Here is a 24,821-nt window from a genome sequence, read left to right on the forward strand (position 1 = left end):
AAGTAGGCCGGGGCTAGCCCGGGCAGAGCTCTGGCAGGCTCAGAAAATTGTTTTCTGAGACGGGGCCCTGCTGGGGGTCCCCAAAGTCTCCTGCTAGCGCCAGGCTTCTAGAAGCTAAAAGCTCATGTATAAGCGAGAGTTTCGGGCTTTAGCAAACAAGCCTCACCTTTTCATTGTGTTGCCAACCCCCTGCCAGACACCCCTTTTATTAGAAATACAGGGATCATCCCACTCGCACCCCAAGAGCCTTGGGTCGGTTTTGCAGGCACTTAAATCGGTGAAAATGACCTTTAATTAAATGTGATGTTATTCATCAGCAACTACTTGCAAAGGCAATGGATATCCGATTGTTGGCCGCAGTGGCACGTAGCATGGCCTGCTGGTGTTGCTGGGCCTTGCGCACTGAAGTCATATTAGGGTCCAATGTACATCACCAGGCCTTTTAGTTTGCTGGGCGGCAGGAGCGGACTGCTGTCAGCACGACGATGCAGGATTTTCACAGCGCTTGACGGTAGTCATCAGCAATTGAGACTGAAAGAGAGGGTGAACATATTCGATAGGAAGAGTAAGACGCTTCTAGGTTCGATGGACCACCACAGGGATTGAGAGCTAGCAGTCGGAGAAGGAAGAGAGCCACAGCGAGAGGAAGATTGGGAACAGTATTGATGGTGAACTGGTTGTAGGGATGCACAGCGCGCAGCCAACAGTGAAAGGGGAACTAGAGGCGTCTTATGAGGGCGACCACTGGAAGGAGCAGAAGAGAATAGTGACAGACATAGGTAGAAGTGAAGAGAAGACTCAGCATTGAGGACAGTGAAGATAAGCAGAAATACTTGCTTGGCCGGCGCGATAACGACAGAGGGGTGTTAAGTGAACAAGTGGGACAAGTATATGCATGGAGGGGAGCAGAAACAGATCACCTAAGTAGAAGGAGTGAGATATCAAGAAAAGCATGTATTGTCAGGGTCCGAGGATGATACAAAGGGCCATCTTATTCTGTGCCCTACAGAATCATAACTGAAATGGCAAGAATGATCGACGAGGTTTCCGTATAAATGGCAGACCTGTAGCAGTACCACTCGCTAAGAAGAAAGATACTAAATGTAACAGTTCCGAAAAAAACACCATATGTTCAGGTTCAATGAGAACAATTAAGACCATCAGTAGTGGGAGATATCCATCATTAGCACCCGGCACGCGCGGCGCAACGGGAATGCTGCGTGGTGATTGGCTCATTTGTGAGCCATACCACACGGTATTCCTTTTTACGCCGTGTGTGCCGGCTACTCTGTTCCCGGCGAGGGGCGTGGCAGCCCCTCAGCCAATGAGGAGGCTCAAAACAGGGCAATCCTCGCTCCGAGCCTCCCCATGGCTGGAGGCTTCCTTCGTCCCCCGCCGGGGACTCAGGTAAGAATATTTTTTTTTCCTCCCTACTCCCACCTCCCACCCCACCCTACTTACCTTCTATCCTGCGATCTCCGGCGGGGGACGATGATAACCTCCAGCCGTGTGGAGACTCGGAGCGGGGCCATCCACGCTCCAAGCCTCCACACGGCTGGCGGCTTCCATCGTCCCCCGCCAGAGACCGCAGTACTTTTATTTATTTATTTTTTACCTTCCCCGACCCCCTCCTTTCCACTCTCCCAACCCCACTTACCTTCTTTTTTCTTCTGGTCTTGGGAGCAAATGCGTTGGGAACACTTGTGTTCCCAGCACGTCCGCTCCCGATGGCTGCCATGGAAAGGGAAAACGGACTACGTTTTCCCGGCAGCCATTTTTTTTCATTTTTTGTTTTTTTTGTTTTTTTTCTGTTTCGAAAGAACTAATCAGAAAGAAAAATGCCAGCGTATTGGCCCGCCGCCTCGGGTCTTATTGCCACAGTAGTGGGAGATATCATTGTGTATATAGACCAGTGATACTGCAGAGATAAGCACGGCGGTAAGGAGACTGGAAGTACCTGGGTCCCAGAACACCCTGATACTATTGGCAAGAAAATTGTCGATCTGGCAGCTAAAAACAGGAAAAGCATGTGAAGTAGAGATGTGTGTCCCACCAAGAGACAGAGAGATAGATCAGTGATATGATTGAGAGGATGTACAGAACGTTTACAGGCTCCATAGCAATAGTGGTAGAGGTTATTATAACAATAATCCCCTCCTTACAGGCTTCACGGACCAGTAACGTCAATCCCCGGCACCATTAGCGACTGGGGAAGCCTGCGGGTGTGGCTGATTATTGCTACTAGCACCCCGGGTGTTGACCTGCACCAGGGGTCAAGTCCTAAAAATTAAAGTGGGGGAACTCATCAACAAATGCAATGGGATGCGACATCGCCCCAATTAGCATATCAAGGTGAAATTTGCACATTTCATTAAATTGGCTTTGCATAACCACCCAAATTGCACAGGACGAATGGAATTTGCCTTTTATAAAATCAACACAAACACAAAACCAAGAGAGGATATTTTCCTCTAATTGTGTTTTTGAAAACCTTTAAAGGTGTGCATGTTTTAAACTCCAAGAACCAATACAAATGTTTTCCCTGGAACATGCAGTCCCAAAATGCGACAATTCATCTTTAGTTATTTGTTGTTTTTCAACAGGTTATGTAGTGCAGTGGTGAAGTGTCTGGCCTACAAACCTGACAACAGCGGTTTGATCCCAGAGGTCGGCTTTAATTAATAAATTCAAAGAGGTCATCCAATGTTTCTCATTTTAACTGGGGGGACTGAGTCCACCCTCTGAATAAAGTGGGTGGACTCTGTCCCCCTGCGTGTACCCTCGAATTGAGTCCTGACTTGCACTTACCACCTTCTCATGCACTTGCACGGTAGGATTGTCACAAGGCCAATATAACCATTTCTATGTTCTTGGGGTTTTCTTATGATATCCCATGCTCCGCCCCCTTCTTGTCTTGTGGTGCCTGAACACCCATGCGTATAAACACCATACAAATGTCCAATAAATACATTAAATAAATAAGTGAACAGGTCGTAGAGAGTTTGTGACCTACTGTTTCTTTCAAACACTTACCAAGCATGGCCACTATGGCAATGGAAGGTGGGGTTCCATACGGAGCTCCTCTTCCATTTCCACAGCAGCCCGAAGGCTTGTGCTAGAAGTTCAGCAGGGTTAGCGGGAGCCGGTGAAGGGAGGAGGGAGCAGATAGGAAGCAGCAGAGAGCCGGAGGTGAGGCAGCGAGCTGAAGTGGGCAGCGCGTAGCTTGCGCCGGACCTGGTTTAGATTGTTTCATTCAATGCACATGGGAGCAACCTTATTGGCTGCTGCACCCAGCCAGGGTGCTACTTTAGAGGTCAGCGCTTTATGCTCGATTGCATTAATTCCTACAAAAAATTAACAAAGAGACGAAATACAGTGGAATCCGCACGGGTCACAAAGAACTTCATACTTTATTCAAGATTATACACCAATAGAATTGCTGAAATATTCCATCAAACCTTACGAAAAACACAATTTATAAATTCCTGTGTTTAAAAATATATTGGGAAAATCTGGTGTCTTTAGGCTAGAAAACCTATTAATATAGTGCAGAGAATTATTTTTGTGTAAATCTGCATTTTAAAAAAAAATCCTCCCGAATCGTCTAGCGCTGTCAGATGCTGTGTGGAAAAGACTGAAGAGGTTGAACCTTTGTTTTTAGGGCATTGCAAGGTGTTGCTCCACACGGTTCACTTGGTCACTGAATGTTTGCTCCGCCTGTAATTTGTCCTTTCATTCCAATAGTGTCATTGTGTCATTTCATTGTTTTCTTTGAGAAAGTGGAACTCTTTGACTGTTTACCCCACAGTCCCCGCGGTCCAGAGAGCTGAAGTTTGACCCTGGGTCCTAGGGACCTGGGGACTGCAGATCCACCATCAATTTACTAAGTATAGGTACAGCATAAGAGCAACACAAGGCCAATGTATTAGGACATATATATGTCTCAAAGACACTCCAGGGGTTATTGGGGAATGGCTAGGGAAGGAGGGGTGAGGGGCGGGTGGGTTAGGGGTGGTGGTGGAAAGCATATTAACCTCATTCTGATGAAGTCGTGATTGTTTCTCAATATGAACTAAAAGAGAAACAACATATTTTTCTATAAAATAAGGGTCCCTTTAGTTATTCTATTATTCAACCACTACATCGCTGATTTTGAGACCCTAGTATTTAAAGAAGATTTGCCCTTCTAAATTGGGAGGTTCCTCTGACTAGTCAGAACTATGCTGCAGTGGCCCCTGTATGCTCTGACCGGCTTGTGTGCCACTCATGCAATTGGGACAGATTCACCTAAAGCCAAGAAATGACAAGAGCAAATGTGAGTGTAAAACAGCATACCTTGCAGGGTGCTGTGATGATGTGATTACATGGAGGCTCTTGGTAGACCAAAAAAGGAAGGACAGGCTCTGGCTTGGCTTTATAATTCGTATTGTTTTTACACAGTGATTGTTCATAGCAATTGAATTTATGACCATGTGTTTGCCAATACAACTACAGACACCCAAACTTTTGGCTCTGCCAATGCTTGTTTTTTTGTATATTTTTACACACGTAATTGGCCATAGTATTTAAAGCTACAACCATTTGTCAATAAACAATTGCAAACACCAAACTTTTTGGCTGTGGCAATGCTAGTTAAGATGTACATATTTTTACATAAATGATCGGCAGTAGTAATAAAGCTACAACCGTTCGTTCGCTTGTCTTTCATACATATTTACAAATGTTATTGGTAAGAAAAATTCAAGCTAAGACCATTTGTTTGTCAGTGAGCAACAGCACTCAGGACAACTATTGTCTTTGGCAATACTTATTTCATACTTGTTTACAATAGTGTATTGTTGCAATTGAAGCTATGACCATTTGTCAATGAATAACAACCCTCAAAAAGGTTGGCTTTGCCAATTCTTGTTATTTTGTACAACTTCACACACGTGATTTGTTGTAGTAATTGAAGCTTCAACCAAATGGAAAAACGAATTGCTTTGCTAATGCTTGGCACCTCACACATGTTTACGGAAGTGATTTCTCTTAATAGTCAACGGTACAACTGTTTGTGAATGAACAACTAGAAATGGTACATTTTTTAACCTTTCCGATGCTTGTTATTTTGTACATTTGTACATACGTGAATTCTGCCGGTAATTGAAGCTATAGTATTTCTTTGTCAATGAAAACTTACAAATGCCTAAACTATAGGCTTTGCCGCTACAAATGCCTAAACTATTGGCTTTAACCGTGCTTGTTATTTCAAACATTTTTACAGAGGGATTGATTGTAGTAATTGAAGCTGCAAGCATTTGCTTGTCAATGAACAAATACCAACGGCAACACTTGACTTTGTCAATGCTTTTGATTTCATACATTTATGCACAAGTGATTGTTTGGAGTAATTGACAGTTTGAACATTTGTCTTCCAATGAACAACAACAAATGGTAAAACGAGAGGCTTTGTTAATTCATGTTTTTTCATACTTTTACACACACATTGGTCATACTAATAAAAGCCACAAAACTATCAGCTTGGCCAATTCTTATGTCATATATTTTGTACAGAAGTGATTGGCCCTAGTAATTAAAGGTGCTATCTTTTGTCAATGAACAACTGCAAAGGCCACATTTATTGGGCTTGCAAATGCTTGTTCTTTTGTACATATCGACATGTGTAGTTGGTCCTAGCAATTTAGGAAATGACCATTGGTTTGTAATCAATAACAGCAATTAGCAAACTATTGGCTTTGCCGTTGTTTGTTATTTCATATATATATAACCTTATTGTAATTGTACTTGGAATTGTACTTTATAGTAAAGGGTCCTTTGTGAAATTAATGCACCTTTCTTATATGTTTGAAGGTGTTTTGCATGTATTTTAAACATGTATGCACATTTTTATGACTGATTCTTCGTAGTAATTGCATTTGGAAATATTCTTTATAGTAAAGGGTACATTGTGAAGTGAAAATGAACATGCGTGTTGTATATATTTTCAGACACCTCCTATACATTCCATACATTACTACACATTATATGCATTTTCACATAAGTGGGCCATCATTGTAATTGCATTTGCAATCGTACTTCATAATACAGGGTACATTGTACACTGAACATGGCCATTTGATATATTTTCGAATGTCTCTTGTATAGATTTTGTCAATTTATACACCACATGTCAGCAATATGTATGTAGTTATGTTTATTCTGAAGCTCATATCTCCTGTCTGGCTCATGGATCTTTCAAAGTGTGTGCAGTATAAACAGGTGGATGGCAAGCCTTACATTTGTGTACAAAATGAGAATAATCTTTGCAGAACATTTTGAAAAATTGTGTTCTGAAAATCCATATTTCTTTTATGTAGATCCCATTCTAAGCAATTTAGAAACATTGGGCCTCATCACAACCCTGGCGGTAGCTGTGCCTGTAAAACAGACACGGCTGCCGCCGGAGTTGCATTTCTTCAGAGGCCCAGAAATGGGCAATTACCAGGTCATTATGGCCTTGCCAGACCCGGTATTTGTCCATTCCTGGGTGCCGAAAAAAAATCTTCCCCACTCCCATAGGGCTCAATGGGAATGGGGAAGCCGGATGCATAGGCGCCGTTATCAACAGTGCCTTTAACACACAAAAAGATGGCTGCACAACCTGCCACCCATGGTGCATGTGTGGTAGAACAGAGCACACGCTGAAGAAAAAGTGCCAGTGGGCTCCATGACAAGAAACATAGAGTGGAGAGGGAAAAGCAGCGCTTTGCAAGTGAAACTCCAAAATTCACCGTAAATGACATTTACTTTGCTGCTAAAACTCCAAAATGCCTGTACACAACACTTCTCAACACGCAAAATCTTGCTTGGCGCTTACATTCATTTAACCTATTGAAGCACTGTGAATGTACAAAGTCCTGAAATGTTAAGAGCAAAACCTTCACGGTAAAACTGGATTGCCTGTGAATGACAGTTCCTGTCAAAAAATCTGAGTTCAGCACACTGGGCTACCTGTGAATGACAGTTCCTGATTAAACTTCAAACTTATTTAAACTAAAAGTCTGCCGGATTAGCAAATATAAAATGACTGTTGCTGAAAGGAACACAGATTTCAGTTGTTTTTGATCCCACAGGTTTAAATCTAAGAAAGTAATGTATCTATGTCATTTGATGCATCAAGTTTGTTTTCTGCTGGATTTTAAGTCAAGCAATTAAGAATAAATTAGCCTGGCTGGGCTGCAAGAAGTGGAAAAACAGGTTTCCCCCAAGGGGAGTGCATTCCTCTCAGCAGATACTCACTAACATATCATAATTGTGGAGTAGGACAGACTTTTGTCTGCAGCCAGAGACTGAACAATGACAGATTCCCCAGGCCAGGAAATGGACATGTGAAGAGGTCGTAAACTTGGCTTGCAGAAGGTCCTCAAAGGTGGGGGCTACTCCTTGAGCTCCAGGAAGAGACAAAAGGCAGACCATTTGCTGCTAAGAACATGTCATGAACAATTTTTTAGAGACTCATAACTTGTTATCAGAAATGGTGAAAAATATCAAAAGGGCAGATTTGTTAGTCTAAATTTTGGCACTACATTTCAAAATGTGGTGGAACTGTGTAGCATATTCTGAACAGGAATGGCGATTTATGTGAACTCTAATAATGCTAGAATTGTTGAACTTTACACACACATCCCTATGGTAAATACACATATTTGTGGAAATTTGGAGAAAGTTTGAAAAATGTTTTCTGTGAACGTTTTTTTTTTCAGTAACATTATTTCGACATTTTGGCATTCGAAATAATGTAATTCGAAATACTCACTATAAACCAGTGTCAACATCTGTAGTACTATCTTATTCTGTCTAGTTGCTAAAGCGCCATTTTCATAGTCATCTTTATTTGTGTAACTCTGATCCATAAATCCGACTTTTAGTGTTTGGACTGGTGCCACCAGGGAAGGTGATGGGGATCTGTTACTGAAGTCATTAATCAGTCTCAGAGCTTACTGTGTCCCTACTTGGTTGTCTAGCCTGCACGCTCTAGTCTTGAGTAAGAGCATTGTCCAAATCTCGTGTCTTCATTTCCGAAAAACACCTATCACTTAAACTTCCATAACTCCCTCAGTTTTGATGATAGAAACGAAATTGACATTTGGAAAAGGTTTACACGTGTGAATTACCTTTAAATTATTTCCCAGTTGGCCTTTGAGATCACAACTGTTTCCTTTTGATTAAATCATTGTTTGTGTTTGCTTGCAACAGTTCAAAGTGGCTCCTGTAGGAATTTATAATAATTTAAGCATTTTGAACAAATTTGTGTTTTTGTCCAGCCAATTTCAAAGCCATTCTGACAGAAGAAAAGTCAAAATCTGTTGTTCTCTTGTGTTTAAAGGGGGAAGGTGGGAGTGATATTCTGTTTGGTCTGTATTATTCCTGAATACCTGCTCTCTCCTCACCTCTATTTAAATTGCCTATTGGTGGGTTGAAGCGTGTTGCAAGGGGAACCCCTAACGTGCTATCTGTTCCAAACCAACTCAGAAGTATTCTTTTCTTTGCTGCATTCTTTTTGTGTTCATTACTTCATTCCTAGTGCATTAAAGATATTATTCATTGTTCCTGTCACCCCATTGGTGATTGTTGTTAACTATTAAAAATATATTGTGGTTTTAAATTCTAAATAAATAAACAAATAATTACCTTTACAACTAGACTGATTCCTGGTTCAGTATAACCTGGGGGGCATTTTGAGGAGGGTGTGATATGAGTGGTATATCGTTCAGAATATTGAACTTATAGATAAATATAAATAAGGGTTTCATTTGCGCACTACATGCTGGGCGAGACTTGGGTGTGTGCCTGCTTGAAATCCCTTTGCATGGCGGAATGAAAGGCACCCATGAGCACAAATCGCAGTTTGCCGGTCTGGATACAACGCTACCGGCAAGCTTACCGGAACCGTTGAATCCGGACCGGCAAGCTCGTAATGAGGCCCATTAACCTTTTTCAATTTCTCATAACTTCTCAACTCGTGCATGGCTTCTTGCCATATTTGGCAGCATTGGTAGGACTGGTCACTGTCCATTGCTTGACATATTGTGGTGAAGATCCAGTCATGCATTCTTGTTCCCATATAACCTAGGATGTACCATGAAACACCTGTAATGTCAGGGGCACATGCTATCATGTGTCTGCCAGGGGAGCACAGGGCAACATATATATGCCAGTGCATGCCCTGTAAATTAGAGGAGATTCACATAAACGTTGCATACAACAAAAGCAGGGTATATTCCTGGCTGATCTTAGTTGAGACAGTGGTTGCAGGAATTGCAGGGGAACAAGCTGGCTATAATCAAGAGGCGTAAGGAGAAAAAAAGGCAACCACATATGATGGCTAACAGGATTGATCAGAAAAGGATCTACTGGAATGTGATAAGGGATCCCCAGGGAGATCATGGAAAGGCTTTGGGAACAGCACCAGCAGATTACTCTTAACAATGGTCTTTCAGCAGCGCCATGACTTAGGCGTGCTGAAGAGATTGTTGTTCGTGGTGTAAGAGTAAAACCGGAGACCATATTATAAAACATATGGTCTTCTATTGAAGACCATAAGTCTTCAGTGGACTAGATGGAGGCAACAGAAGTCCTTCCCTTATTTAATTTGAATGGAGACCATCCGACAGGTTACACTGCATGAGGTTAGGGGGCTGAGGCATGAAAGTGGACCAGTTTGAAATGAAGGCAGAAAAGCAGAGTGGTTAGACATAACTGAGTAAAGGATAGGCAGGGAAAAGAAGCAAAGAGCAGAAACTGGGGACAGAGGCAGTCGATGGGAGCTATACATGCTTGCCTAGGGCAACTTAAAGAAAGATCAGAATTCAGCCAACAATGTCGGCTAAAGGGGCATTAAGGCTAAGTATACTTATTGAAGTTCAGTAAAAACACTTTGTTCTAGGGAGTTATGATAATAACACAAAGCAAAAAAAGACTCCAAAATGCATCAAGTTTTGTATACGGTCTTTTCTGTTCTGCTACAGCTTGGCAAGGCAGGCTCAACAACAATGGCTTGGAGGGTTGGCCCGGGCAACTCAAGAAGATCTGATTATTTAAAACCTTTCCAGCTATCAACCTTTAGTCTTGAAAATGGTTTCTAAAGTAACACAACTCCACCACTGTCCTCATAATACACCCATAACATGTTCAACTTCTCCCTGAACCATTTAGTCTAGTCCCTTTTTCCTTATTGCTTTTTTATTGCTCGTGTCCGTTACAAATGTGTCGCTATTAGGATGTCAGTTGTGTAGCATATTTGGCCCCATGAGCAGGTCATGGCTGAAGTATGGTTGTGTTATCATGGCAGTGGCAGAGTTACGGTTTGTTTGGAACTTGATTGTAACTGGCATATGTTTGGGATTTTGTTCTTTTGTGTTGAAATCATAACACCCGTTTAACCAAAATGTTGTCACCCGAATATATACTGCAACACAAGTTAAAGACTTGCTGTTGGCTTTGAATCCTACAAATCATAAATGTGTGCCTGTTAAACCTTTATAATATCTTCACTAATACCCAGGAAATGAAACACATGTGCATAGATATGACCATGTTCAGTCTGGAGAATCATGAGAAAAGTGGTGAGAAGCCAGGTAGGGGTTCAAAGGTTGCGAAAAATTGAAAATGTTTCAGTTGCTTAGAGTGAGTAACTCCTAGAAGGAAAATTGATTTTCAAAGTACAGCTTGTTCAAACTTGTCTGCTTCAACATTTCGCATTTGAGCCACACATGCAAAGCTTAACTTCCCCTTGTTTTTAGTGTAAATATTTTGAAAAACAGATGTGCCAAATTCAGAAAAAACACAAAGGTATCTGTCTATTTGACATGGGCAGTGTACAAATATGAAAACTATATAATAGACACATTCAAATATACAGAACTGTGATGGTCACTTCACAATGTACCATTTAATATGAAGTGAAATTCCAAATACAATTACCTTTTCGGAATCACTCGTGTTATATTTTTTGGCTTAAAGCGCTATATAAATTCAATAAACATAAACATAAACATTTACAATATATAAATAACACACCTTCAAATATAGAGGCTGGCCATTTTCAGTGTGGACTGTTTTCTTTACTATGAAGCGAAATTCCAAATACATTTACAATGAGGGATCACGTGGATAAATATATATAACATAAGAAGCATTGCCAAAGCCAATAGTATTGCCAACTGTTGTTGTTCAATATCATACAAATGGTTGTAGCTTCAATTGCATGTTGTCCTATTTGAATACTCTGAAAACGTCACACACGGCCTGAGGCATAACGTGACATTGGGCTCACGGGTCACATTACGCTTTGGATATGTATGACATGTATAAATCCCTCTGAGCGGAGCACTGCTAAATGGATAGCAGGTGCGACCATTGTGTTTACATTTTAATCTTCTCTGAATCGCCACTCACGTTGCCGTCAGGACACGTGTATACTGGTGTTTGTTGAAGTGCTGGGCAGCCATTTGAGGACTTGTAAAAATAAAGCTGCTGAAAATTTGGCGGTGTTCCCATACACAAGCTCTACTTTGCAACAAAAAAAAGGAAGAACTCCAGCCGACGTGAACTTTAGTTATATCTATAGGCAGTGGTTTGTCTAAATTGCACATCTGACTTCGGTCCTGAGGAAGGCTGGTATCTCATCCACACTCCGAAACGTACTTCACTCCTGCATTTTGAGTTTCAATTATGCTCGAGAAGGATGCCCTCCAATAATTAAATAGGCATTTTACGTAGACTCTGAGTAGATTTGCAAGATTTTCGATTCCATCCAGAGCTAGAATCAAATTTCGAACTCAAAATATTATACAGAACAACAAGATTGTGTCTTTTTGTGATTAGTTCTGTCAAATTGTATGATTTAGTGCTATCATTAACTCATATAAAATTATTGTGTATAAATGAATGGACATTTTTTGTTAAAAGCAATTGGGAATTAACTTTCATTTGCAGCAATTTTTGTTTCTTAGGGATGAATCATGTTTATTTGTTATTTTTTTTATTCCATGTAAAATGTTAATAATTGAATTTGCGGAATTGTGACAAATCTCTTCACTCATCTTCTCCCGACTCTTCTACTGTTCATTTCTCCTCTTTGGACTCCCTGCCTCTCACCTGACCCCCCTCAAGTATATCTAACACTCCTCTATTCTCTGCCTCCTCAGCCCTCGTGACTCTATTTCCTCCTCACTTTCTCAACTCGGCTGTCTTCCCTTCCCCTCCCAACTTAAATATCAATTTCTCTGCTTGGTCTTCAAATCTCAACATGACCTTGCTCCCCCTATCTTTCTTCTCTCCTCTCCTTCTCTACTCCCTCTCTCGCTCCGCTGACCTCTTTCTACTTACTGTACCCCAGTCTCCTTGTGCTGCTTCTCGCTTCCGCTCCTTTCAGCTTCTGGCCCCCCACCTTGGAATGCCTTACCTCTCTCTATCCGCTCCACCCCCACTTACAACTCCTTCCGCACCTCCTTGAAAGCCTTTCTTCTCCACTCCCCCCCTTGAACTCCTACCTTTTCTCCTCCCTTCTCCCCCATCCCCACACCTCCCCTTTCCTTCCTCTCACAGCCACTTCACTTTATATCACATAACTGAACTTTATCCCATTCCCTTCTCTCCTTTCCTTCTCACTTTCCCTCATCTCCTATATCCAAGGAAATTGTTCTACATATTGTTACGCTGGTTTGTCTCATGTTTGTTAACTTGCTTCTCCATTATTGTATCTTGTTGTTTTATTGTAAAGCGCTTTCGTGTAAAGCGCTATATAAAATGAATAAACATAAACATAAATAAATTGTGATTGTTTCTTTATGAATTGGATACTTGCTTAATATTGAGTGTATGAACAGTACCACAGTTGATAAACTGCCAGAATGATATAACCTAGGCATAGGATTAAATTGCGTATTCAGAAAATGTATTGTTGAGCTGCCAGCTGACAGTAGGACAATACCAGGGGCAGTGATTAGCGGCGTCCAGCTGGTAGTTAGTCTTGCAGGGAAACAGTGTGCAGTAAATCGTTGTTCTGCAACAACTCAAGTTTACTTTCCTGTTGGGACGCTTCTTGTTTGTTTGTTCTGGATTATTCTTCCCAGGTCCATACAGAGTAGGGAGTTACCCTCCAGTGTATAGAACAACCAATACATTTGCCATGTGTAGCTGTTCATTAACAAATGAATAAACATTCAATTACTGCAAACAATGCCTTGAGTAAAATGCATGAAATAACGAGCATTTAATGCAGAACTGAGCTACTTTAGATGTTTCCTATTGTTGCCAGAACACTCTGGGGGAGGATTCAAAACTCGGTCACCAGATGTATCAGACTACCATATACAAGTGTAAATAAGACAAGATAAAATGTGAAGGATACATTACTTGCAAATGATTCCCAGGGTCTGCTCTTTGACTCATTGATGATAGGATGCAATTATGAATTATGGAGAGACAGATTATAAAACGATGCTCCATATCTTCTCCTGGGCCAGACTGTGTACCGTGCTGCTTAAGATGGAAGTTTCCCTCCAATCAAATTTATCCTGATGACGACTAATTACACAACATACAATCGCCATGATGAAGACTAACTAAATTACATATTTGTCTGAAGCATGTTACATGTTGATGATTGCAGAGGGAGCTGACTAAATTAAATGCTAGCCTGCATTTTTGTCAATGTGAATATATCATTGTTTGTAAAGGTGACTGCCATGTAATAGATAACATTAAATGTTGCCTTGTAATTTCTTGGATGTGAATATATCATTGTTTGTAAAGTTTGAAGATAGTTCTTTCTTTAACGTTTTGTAACTAGAACTACTTGTATGTAATGGGACATTGCAGAGAAGCAGAGAAAAAGTAGATTGTAAAACTGTGATTTTGATATTATGTAAGATTGTGCACTTGTGATATGACTGTTTCATTTATGTATGATTATGTTCTTATGTTTACCCCTTGTTTTTGAGCAAATAAGTCATCTTGAACCAAATTCCTTGTAATTCTTTCTATTGAGGTACATATCTAATTCAATCTATTTCCAAATATTAGAGGTAGATATCCTTTCAAGTGCATGTTCTTACAGAAGTCTTGTGGATACCTATTAAACCACCTTATGGAGAGGTATACACCCCTTATATTTTGGAGAAAAAAAACAATAGCTTTGCCATTTCTAATTTTTAATTGACAAACAAATGTTTGAAGCTTCAATTCATATGAGCAACCCCTCATATCAAAATTTACAGAATAATAAATTACGTTCGTTAAAAGATATTAACCAAGAAGCATTGGCAAAGACAATAGTGTTGTTATTTGTAGTTGTTCCTTGACAAAGGTCGTAGTTTTGATTAGTATGACCAATCACTGTGTAAAAAGATACAAAATAACCTGTATTTGTACAGCAAATGGTTTTTACCATTTTTGGTTGCTCATTGACATACAAATGGGTGCAGCTTCAATTACCATGAGCAATCATGTACTACCATGTAAAAATATGTGAAGCAACAAGCGTTCCTACAGCCAATAGTTTTGGATTTTGTAGTTGTTTCCTGGCGCACAAATAGTCAAGGCTTCAATTACAACCAAAAACAATAGTGTAAAAAATGTAATTAATAGAAAACATTGCCACTGCCAACAATGTGGGAGTTTTTAGGTATTTACTGAAAAACAAATGGTTGTATCTTCAAACGTGGCTTCCGTTGCTGCCGAGGGATTTGGGAACATGGTTATGGACCTGATTGAAGAGGCAATGGGCACGTAGGCATGCCCGGATGCCATGATTTGTGGTGATCTAAATATTCACTGCTTTTACGCCAGTGCAGTGCCCATAATGCTGGGTACCAACTTCTTAACACCCAAAGAAACAAGAGGCATGTCTTGGAGGAGTGACCTGGAGGACCGGAACATCTTTATGGCTAATGGATGGATTAAAAGGGATACTCTGGCAAGTTGTGCGTGGAGAAGAGGGAACAACAACAAAATATTAGATTAAATTTTGCTTCAGAGAACCAATTTCTAGATTTGACAACCTTGACAGTGAGACAATCGTCGGCAAGTGACCATGATGTGGTTTGTGTAAAATGTAAGGGTTGGAAGAGGAATAACAGGTTAATGAACTATGCTGATCTTATTGTCAATCAAGGGCGAAATAGATTGATAGATCTACACATGTTTTAAAAGAAGAAAATCAAAAAGCCATAGCACAACCCCATAATCAAGAGCAACCAACATGTATGATGTTTAAAGAAGGAGGCACGTGTGGCCAGCGTCGCTCCTTCACCAGGTTACATACTTTTGACATGGAAGTCCACCTTAAGAAGAAAGAACTGGCAAAAAAAACTTAAGGAACAACATCGGCATGACCCAGGCAACATACTTGTCAATACAAAACTTAGACAGCAATATAGAAATTGGCTGAAAAGACACGAATGGCAAGTGATTCAGCGGGACTCAGAACTAATGCTAACACTAATCTCACCCAAGAATACGTCACAAATGTGGAGACTTTTTAGTAACCAATCAGCTCCACAGGTCACCCTCATCTCTAATGCTATATCTGAGGAGGCTTGGATTAAACATTTTCGCATACTTTTTATGACAACTAAAGAATATACAACCGCTCAGGAACCGACAAAGGGAGGCTGGTCTTTTCCAATGTACAGACTTGCGATAGAGGATCTATTAAAGACAGCAGGTAATTCCAAAGCCGCAGGTCCGGATGGATTGACCAACCTTACTTTAAAGCAGGATGTGGAAAAATGAGCCCACACTCTTTGTGAGCTCATTGAAAAGATTAAAAGAACTGGCATCGTTACGACTTCCTGGCGTGCCTCAATTGTCCCAATTCGTAAGTGGGGGGATAGGTCTGATCCTGTAAACTACAGGCCTATCGCCCTCTTGGACGTTTCAGGCAAGTTATTTGGAGCCTTACTGCAAAAGTCGATTGCAACATGGAGTAGAAATACGGGCCACTTTGACAAGTGGAGGGCTGGCTTTGTCAAGAGTCTAGCGACGGCCCTCAATCTTTTCCTGATCAACTTACTGAAAACAGCAACAAATCTGAAAGGGTCAGTGAAGATCTATTTGGCATCAATCAACCTTGCCTAGGCCTGCGATATGACAGAACGTGAAAAAATGTAAATCTTGGGACTGTCCAGCTGACATCGGGGAAGCGCTAATAGCCTTACACTCAGATACTATTCTTCAGGTTCGATCGAACGAAAAGGGCTCTCTATCGAAGCCAATTGTAACTTCCAAAGGTTTGACGCAGGGGTGCTCCTTAGCGCCTGTGGTTTTTAACCTATTCATTTCATATATGGAACAAGCCTTTGGAGAAATTAAATGTTTCCGTCCGCGAATAGCATGAGAACCAATCAATCGCCTTTTATATGCAGATAATATCATTTTATTAGGCCAGACAAAAATTGGTCTACAGAGACAATTGACCGCCCTGGAAAGATATCTATAGGAAAACAGCTTAAACATCAAAGTTGCAAAATCTAGTATATTGACCCTAGATGGGAAGGCGGCTCACAAGAATCTAACGGGAAGAGCTGCGTGGTTTCTGAAAGTAGAAAAACGGAAAGAAGTTTCATCACTATTATACCAGGGAATGAGGATCAATAACAGTGTGTGTGATGTACAAAGGGAGGCAGCTCTTCGGAGCAAAACTCGCAATCCTGCTGCTCAGGCTTGCCTCCTAGCAAGAAAATACTGTAAATTCTCCTTGAAGCCAATAGTAGAATTTTTTTGTTTCGAAGTCACTCCAATTTTAACGTATGGAGAAGAGACTTCTTTCTCGTTGACAGCTACAGTTTGGCCGAAACCTGAGGACATGTTTTGGCGCAGGCTCCTCCACCTCCCCCAAGATTTACCAATTCAAATAATAAGGCGTGAATTGGGCTTCAAGTCCTTATATACCATCACTGTCTGGAAGAACCTGACTTTCTATAGAAAATACCTTTTACGGGACGTAGGATGTGGATGTCAAGTATTGCACACTGCCCTTCAGTCATCTATGGAACCAGCACTAAACGCCTGGAGACAAATCTGTGTGGCCATACTCCTCTACTTAGGTTTAACAGAAGTTCCTCTGATGCAGACACCAGCCAAAGTGAAATCCAAACAACTTGACCAAGACTGGATAGATACCTGCGACTACAGAACTGCAAAAAACCTCTATGGCCATCCAGATCTAGAGTCTAGAGCAAGGGGAATTCTACCTAAATATCTTCAAAGATTCCCTGATTATCATCGCACGCAACAATTCATGAGATTCCGAAGGAATCTCCTGCCTAGAAGCAAAATTAGAGATGCCAGGACGTTAGAAAGATTGCTTGCATATTATGCACACGCCAAAAGGAACTCTGTCATTCATTTGCCCGCTGTTGGGTGAAAAAAAACCTTGCTGGTTAGGAAAATCCTTTGTACACCTTTCTACCTTGTGGCCTAAGGACTTATGGGCGTTATTGTTGAGAGGAGAACGTATTTCCATTAGACTTGCATTGCTCGACTTTGTGAAGGACCTATATTCACAGTTGGAAAGAAAGGACTAATTGATTTCAATTGGAAACGGGGGAACGGCCCCCTTGTAAGATATGTATTTTGTTTTGTTTCTTTAAACTAATGTGAGGTTTTAACTAAAAGTAAATAGTGCTTTTAGTGTAAGGTTTGACTTATTAAACCATACTAATAAAAAAGAAAGAAAAGAAATGCTTGTCTCTTCAAATACTATGGCCAATTCTGTGTAACAATGAACAAAACAATAAGCATTGGCAAAGGGAACAGTTTTTTTCCATTTGTAGTTATTCCTTGACAAAGAATTGTTCTACACACCGTATACTATGAACAATCTCTTGTGTAAAAGTGTATGAAATAACAAGCAGTGGCAAAGCTAAATGTTTTGCCCTTTATAGTCATTCATTGACAAAAAATGGCTGTATATTCAATTATTGTAACCAATCACGCGTGTACATTTTGAAAAATAGCAACCTTTGGCAGATTCGAATGTTTTGCCATGTATAGTTGTTCATTGACAAACAAAAAATCATAGCCTCAAATACTACAACAAATCACGAATGCAAACAACTAAGCAATAACAAGCAAAGACACTACGTTTACCACGTGTAGTTGTTGATTAACAGGTAAATGGTTGTAACTTCAATGTCTATGACCACTCAATGTGTAAACATGTACATAATGCAAGGTTTGGTGTCTGTGTTCCTGGTTTGTAGTTGTTCGCTGAGATGCCTATACTCTGTGACTTGCAGACTGAATGGCACATTATGGACTATGTGGGGACAGGGAAGAGAAAGAGGCACGGTTAGGCTGCTCTCATAGAAGTATGTATGTATGGATTAGTGTCAGTCATGGGGGGGCAATCTTCTTGTGTGTTCATCTCGACTGAGGCTGCTATTTGTTATGTCAATATCTTTTTAAGTAGGGATAGGAGGCAAAGGCAGTCACTTGTGGGCAGGAGTTGTGGTACGGCAGTATTGGTCAAAATCCATCGTGCATTCCAATAAGAGGCCAGTAGTCTTAGCGGGCCTTTAAGCTCTGCTCCTATTTTTCGGCCATCTCATGGTTTCCGGAACCTCCCGCTATCCCGATGTTCCGTTCTCAGGTCATTTCTCAATGCCTCACTGTGATCTTGTACCAAGGTGAGCGTCTAGCCTCTCCAATTCTCTCCCATCATGCCTGCTTCTCCGTAAGCACCCCCTGATTGCTCCACCACATCTACTGCCCGTCGGTCAGGGGTCTGCAAGCTGTGGCATTCCAGATGTTTTGGACTATGATTCCCACGATCCCTCACCATTGACTAGGCTGGCTATAGACAAAGAAGATCAGCCTGGAACCATGGCTTTTCTTTTGTCAGAATTACCCCCCTTTGGAGGTTACTGGTTGGAGTGACTGTGCACATGCTTCCCTCCGATGCTGCAACATACCGCCAGTCAGCACACACCAGACTACTGGCTCGACACCCACGTTTTAGGCTCCTGTGTGCTTGGTTGGACTACTTGACTTTGTATGCCCAACGTCTGAAGCTCGCATGCGTCTGTCGCGTGACTCAAGTTATTCTTTGTCTGCCCCACAACACTAGCACTCCCTACCTCCTGCCGCAACCTCTCGTCTACCAAATATCACAATCAGCCACATTTGGTCCACGCCTTACGCTCCTATACGTTTGCAGGACTTGATTCCGCAGCTCGGAAAGCACAGGAGGTCCCTTAGTGCCCTTCCAGTTGTGTACCACCAGACGACCATGCAAGCAGCTGGAGGCAGACCAACTGGCGACAATGAGACTTGCACTGGCGCTATGTCCGCAATGCAACGTTTATGTTATATGATGCAGGAACGCGACTTCTATCCTGCTGTGAATGCAGCCACCTTACATGTATTTACTCCTATCCTAATATCTGCCTCACCCCTTTGCCTCCGTGCCATTTCCTTCCTAGAACCCTTACCCAAAGATGGAAATAGAAAAAATACTCTGGGATCCCATTAAGTTGGAGGGGTGGGTGTGATCGGGCAGGGCTGGGGGTGGAGTCATGGCAGACAAGTGACAGGCTTATAAAAAGGCAGTACTACAATAACAGAGATGATTTAACATAGTTAGAAATTACACAATAAACCAACCTAAGAATACAGTGGAGCAAAAAGAGTGTGATTCTTGCTTTATTTTCCTTTTCCTGAATGGAAGCCTACAATTGCCATCATGCACATTAATGGCAGCCCAAACACAGTGCAAGAAAAGGCAACTGCTGCAGCCATGCATACTGGCCATTTTCATCACCCATTATTTGCACCTTTTAAGGCACAAACGCCAAGTTCCAAGTCATTCCCTGCTGCTGTATCTGCACCCATCTAACCTTTACTGCACGTTTATCTGCATAGGTTGAAAACAAAACAACAAGCATTGGCAAAGCCAACCGTTTAGGCGTTTGTGTAGGTGTGGACAGGCATTTGGCAGGGATGGAGGTAATGGTATAACATTGCATAAGATCGCAACAGCTAAAACATAGTGATAAACTGGGCATATTATGGCAGCACCTGGCAAATGCCTATCTAATACCCCAAGTCTATACTCTTGGCTTTGTCAATGCTTGCTTTAAACAGAGACATAAGTCAACAGGATGAAAGTACACTTGGGTAAGACATTTTTATGATACCAGTGGCCATTTACAGCTGCAATTAAACCATTAACTCCTAGCAAACTGTGCAGAAATAACACTGACAGGCTGAAGTTTGATGTTATCACTTGTTAGAGCAAGCTCAAAGAGGTGCCAGAACGATGTGGTATGGGCGGGAAGTGGGTGGGAATGGCCATATGGATTAGCATAGCCATGGGCAGTGAATGGGTGCGTGAATAACCAAACAACACCCACAAGCTGTGTGTCCCCACTCACATGCCCACTCCCGCCTACGTGTACTCCAATCCAATAGTTTCAGCTTCTGTGGTGCTTAAGCGCCAATTAATAGCCAAAACAAAAACAAAAAAAGGCGAGCCAGCGCAGGGATCTGTTTATGTTTGACTGTCTCTGGCCAGTGAGAACAGCTGAGAACTGGGGGGTGCAGTGTATCAAAGTGGCCCAGCAAGGGCATGAGATGGGCGTTTTCCCAGATTCGCGATCCGTAGAGACCTTTCTGGACGGATTCCGAATCTGTGAAAATTCCACCCCATTCCAGCACTGCCCTTATGCCAGTTTCACCCTGCTTCATCAGAAGCCTGGTGTGGCAACCTGTCTCGCGTTACAAAACACCAAAAATCAAAAATGAAAGACATCGCATCTCTGGGAAAACAGCACGCCCCAACCCCCAAGTGACTTTATTGGATGGGTCCTGTGAGTGTGGCAAGAGCGGTTTTAAGAACAGCACCTCTGTAGCAGGACATTTGGAAGGGGCAGCGCCCTCCACTGCCCCCTCAAAGGTCAAAATGAGAGCCCGCTCCAGCAGAAGGCACGAGCAGAGCTGTCCATGAACATGATGTCGAGTGCACATTTTGCTAGCATCTCTAAACTGTTTACTGAGGAAAACAAGAAACATTGTGTTTCTGCAGTCAAAACGCAGGACCAAACAGATGGCAAAGGCTTATTTTATAATAATGTATTCATTAAAATACCCTAAGCTGAGAGTGACTCCTCGCGCAGGGAGAGTTGCGTTCGCTGCCACCATGAGTGGAATGCAGAAGAAAGCACCAAGAGGTTAGGAAATGTTTATCGAAGTGAGAAAGTCTGTGTGCATTGCATGTGGGAAAAGCAGATTGCCAAAAGCGAGTAAACAGCTCAAGTGCTCTCAACAGAAAAGACGCCCGGGCCTTCTCCCTCGTGAGCTTGTTCTGTGTGCTCATCTCTGCACCTGAGGAGGGCTGGAGACACGGCGGTGGCGCGCCAAAGGGGGTACCCAGAGGCTGGCTATGATGTCCTTCCCAAACCTCTGCTTTCATGCTGCCTGTTGGGAGCTAATACTCTGCACTGATTCTGTTGCCCACCTCTGCTAATGGTCTGACAGGCACTATTGGCAAGGACGTGCGTAAGTTAGGCCTCTTTTGATTAAAGGGCCATCCAGTACCCTGTTTCCATTATAAGACAGAGCTTTCTGCTTTACAATCAGACTGTGTATTTGTGTAGTCGTGTGTGTGCGTGTGTGTGTGTGTGTGTGTGTGTGTGTGTGTGTGTGCGCATGCTAGATGTTGCATTGCTAGTGGATGGGTTTGACTGTGTGCCTGTGTGTGTACGTATGATGTGGGGTTGCATGGGGATGAGTTTGAGAGTGTGTGTGTGTCTGTGCGTGCTTGATGTTGGTTTGCGAGTGGGTGGCCTTGCCCGTACGTGAGTGTGTACGCATCCTAGATAATTGGGTTGCTTGCCAATGAGTTTGGGTGTGTGTATGTATCAGTGAGTGTGCCTGTATGTGGGGGGCAAATGATGTGAGTTAGATTGTGTGTGTGCTAGATGTTGGGTTGCATGTGGATGAGTTTAAGAGTATATATGCTAGATGTTGGATTATGAGTGGATGGGTTGGAATGATTATGTGTGGGTGTTTGTGTGTCTTTGCATGCTAGATGTTGGGGTACATGTGGATGAGTTTGAGTGTGTGTGTTTGGGTGTGTGTCTGTGCTAGATGCTGGGTTGGATGTGCATGGGTGTGTATGTGTGCATGTGTGTGTGCGTGCATGCTAGATTCTGGGTTATGTGTGGATGAATTTGAGCGTGTGTGTGTGTACTGGATGTTTGGTTGCATGTGGATGGGTGTGTGTGTCTGCGCGCACATGTGTGTATGCTAGATGTTGGTTGAGTGTGGATGAATTTGGGAGTGTGTGTGTGTGTGTGTGTGTGTGTACTGGATGTTTGGTCGCATGTGGATCGGTGTGTGTGTCTGCGCGCACCTGTGTGTATGCCCGATGTTGGTTGAGTGTGCATGAATTGGAGAGTGTGTGTGTGTGTGTATTGTGTGTCTGCTAGATCTTTGGTTGCATGTGGATGGGCTTGTGTGTGTGTGTGTATGCACTAGATGTTGTGTTGTTTGGAGGGTGTGGTTGAATGTTTGCATTTTCTTGTGGATACATTTCATGGATCCTAGTCCATGATGTCTTTCGGCATATGGTCCATGGGGTCAAAGTCTGCCTTTAGGATGAATAGGACCAGTAGGAACGGAGGGCCTGAGTCAAGGATGTCCAAACGGCATACTATTTTTAGGATTAGATCCTATATAATGTTGGACATCTTGAGTGTGACGAACGTTATTTTTGTATGTACTCTAGTGGTTATTTTGTCATACTACATGGAAGTCCTCCAACCTCACAACCAGAATTTGATGTCATGATCTCCCTGATCTTAGAATTAGGGGTCTATTGAAGTAATTAAGCCCTAAATACACAGGCTGCGCAGTAGAGGACCACTAGCATTTACTCAGCATTCTTTACTCAGACCTTGTGTTTGTATGTTCAGCACCCTTAAGCCTTTGGGTACCTGGTCCGCTATATAAATTCTGAAACATAAACATAAACATCAGAAGGCTGAACTGTCAGAGAAAGATTGTTCATGTGTAATGCTTTCAGAAGCGTCATACATTACATTCTTGAATTGGCATTTGCTTTTCACTCAAAGAGCGGCATTTGACGCGCTAGGCGACCAGTAGCAGCAGATATTGCGTCCCTAGAAATCAGCATAAGCGGATCACTGTAACAGCTGGTTTAATGCCGCAGCCGGAAAATGGACAGGCAAATATTGCCTGTACCTCGCACAATGAGACATTGTAGTCACCAAGTTTGGTTCAAGATGAGACGGAACCCCATTGCCTATTGATAACTAGGGTGAGGTGAAGTAAGGCCACAGGATTTTAGAGGTGGCCAACACACCCAGAAATAAGGGACATTCTAAACACCATCAAAATCACAGTGGTTGACCCAAACCAGTCGTTTCCAAACCTTTTTATGCAAGTGCCCCGTAAGTTTATAATTCTCCTGCAAAATCCTCCCCTTCGAAAGTGCCTCCCGCCGCCCTAGACACCCTCTGGGCCACAGTAGTGGGGGGCAGCCCCACAGTTTGACTACCATAGAAAACCTATTAGTACCCCGGCGAGAGACAATCAGAATGCAACAAGCATTCTGATTGGCTCTCGCCAGGTCCCTACCCGGCCGGGAATCCCTCCGTCGGGATTCCACGGCCTTTGTCCCCGGCGGGGGGCGTGGCAGCCCCTTAGCCAATGAGGAGGCTCGAAGCGGGGCCATCCCCGCTCCGAGCCTCCCCGCGGCTGAGAGGATGCCTTTGCCCCCCGCTGGGGACTCGGGTAAGTCTTTTATTTATTTATTTATTTTTTCCCTTCCCTTCCCTCCCCTCCCTCCCACCCGCCCCCCCAACTTACCTTCTTGATCCTGCATCCCCGGCAGGGGACGAGGGAAGCCTCCAGCCGTGTGGAGACTCGGAGCGGGGCCATCCCCGCTTTGTGCCTCCACATGGCTGGGGGCTTCCCTCGTCCCCCGCCGGGGACGCAGGTACTTTTTTTTTCCTTCATTTTTCCCCCGTCCCACTCCCGCCTTCCCAACCCCACTTACCTTTTTTATCCTTTTTCGGGAGCGGACGTGCTGGGAACACTTGTGTTCCCACAGTGCGTCCGCTCCCGATGGGCACCATGGAAAGGGAAAACGGACTCCGTTTTCCCTTTCCATGGCGGCGGCCATTTTCTTGGTTGTTTTTTTTTTCTGTCCCAAAACGCCGTAGCGTTGAAACGCCGCAGCGTTTTGGGATGGAAAAAAATTGCTTTTAGTACCCCGGTCACGCACATTTTGCGGGCCGGGATACTAATAGCAATACAACCCTCGCGGCAGGGGCATTACCGACTCTGGTAATGCCCCTGCCGCTCGGGTTCTATTGTTTAATTAGTAAACATCACAGAAGTTTATCCGAGATAATTAGGAAGCTGGATCCATGGGAATGGCAAATACGTTAAGAAGAGGAAGGGGTCGGGGGTTGCATTGCAGAACGTTACCGATACCGGCGACTCGATCTGGAAAGCAAAGGAAGATAGACCAGCTTGCAAAATAAAATTAAATAATAGGATGCCACTGAGAGCATAGTAAACCATTGCTAGGAAAATGATTGCGCGAAAAGAAGCCTTAGATTTGGGGAAATGGAATGGCTTTGCTGAAGCGCGTCAAGGCCCTAGTCACAGAAGAACAAGGAATACAACATGATGAGTCCGTCGCTTGCACATGGGGAGACCAGAAGAGCACCCTCGCAAGTGAAGACTGGAATCCCAAGCGAAGACAGGAATCCCAAGCAGGAGCATTGGTTTCCAGAGCTGTGACC

Source organism: Ambystoma mexicanum, chromosome 14, assembly GCF_040938575.1.
Source record: "Ambystoma mexicanum isolate Mex_15411 chromosome 14, UKY_AmexF1_1, whole genome shotgun sequence".
NCBI lineage: Eukaryota > Metazoa > Chordata > Amphibia > Caudata > Ambystomatidae > Ambystoma > Ambystoma mexicanum.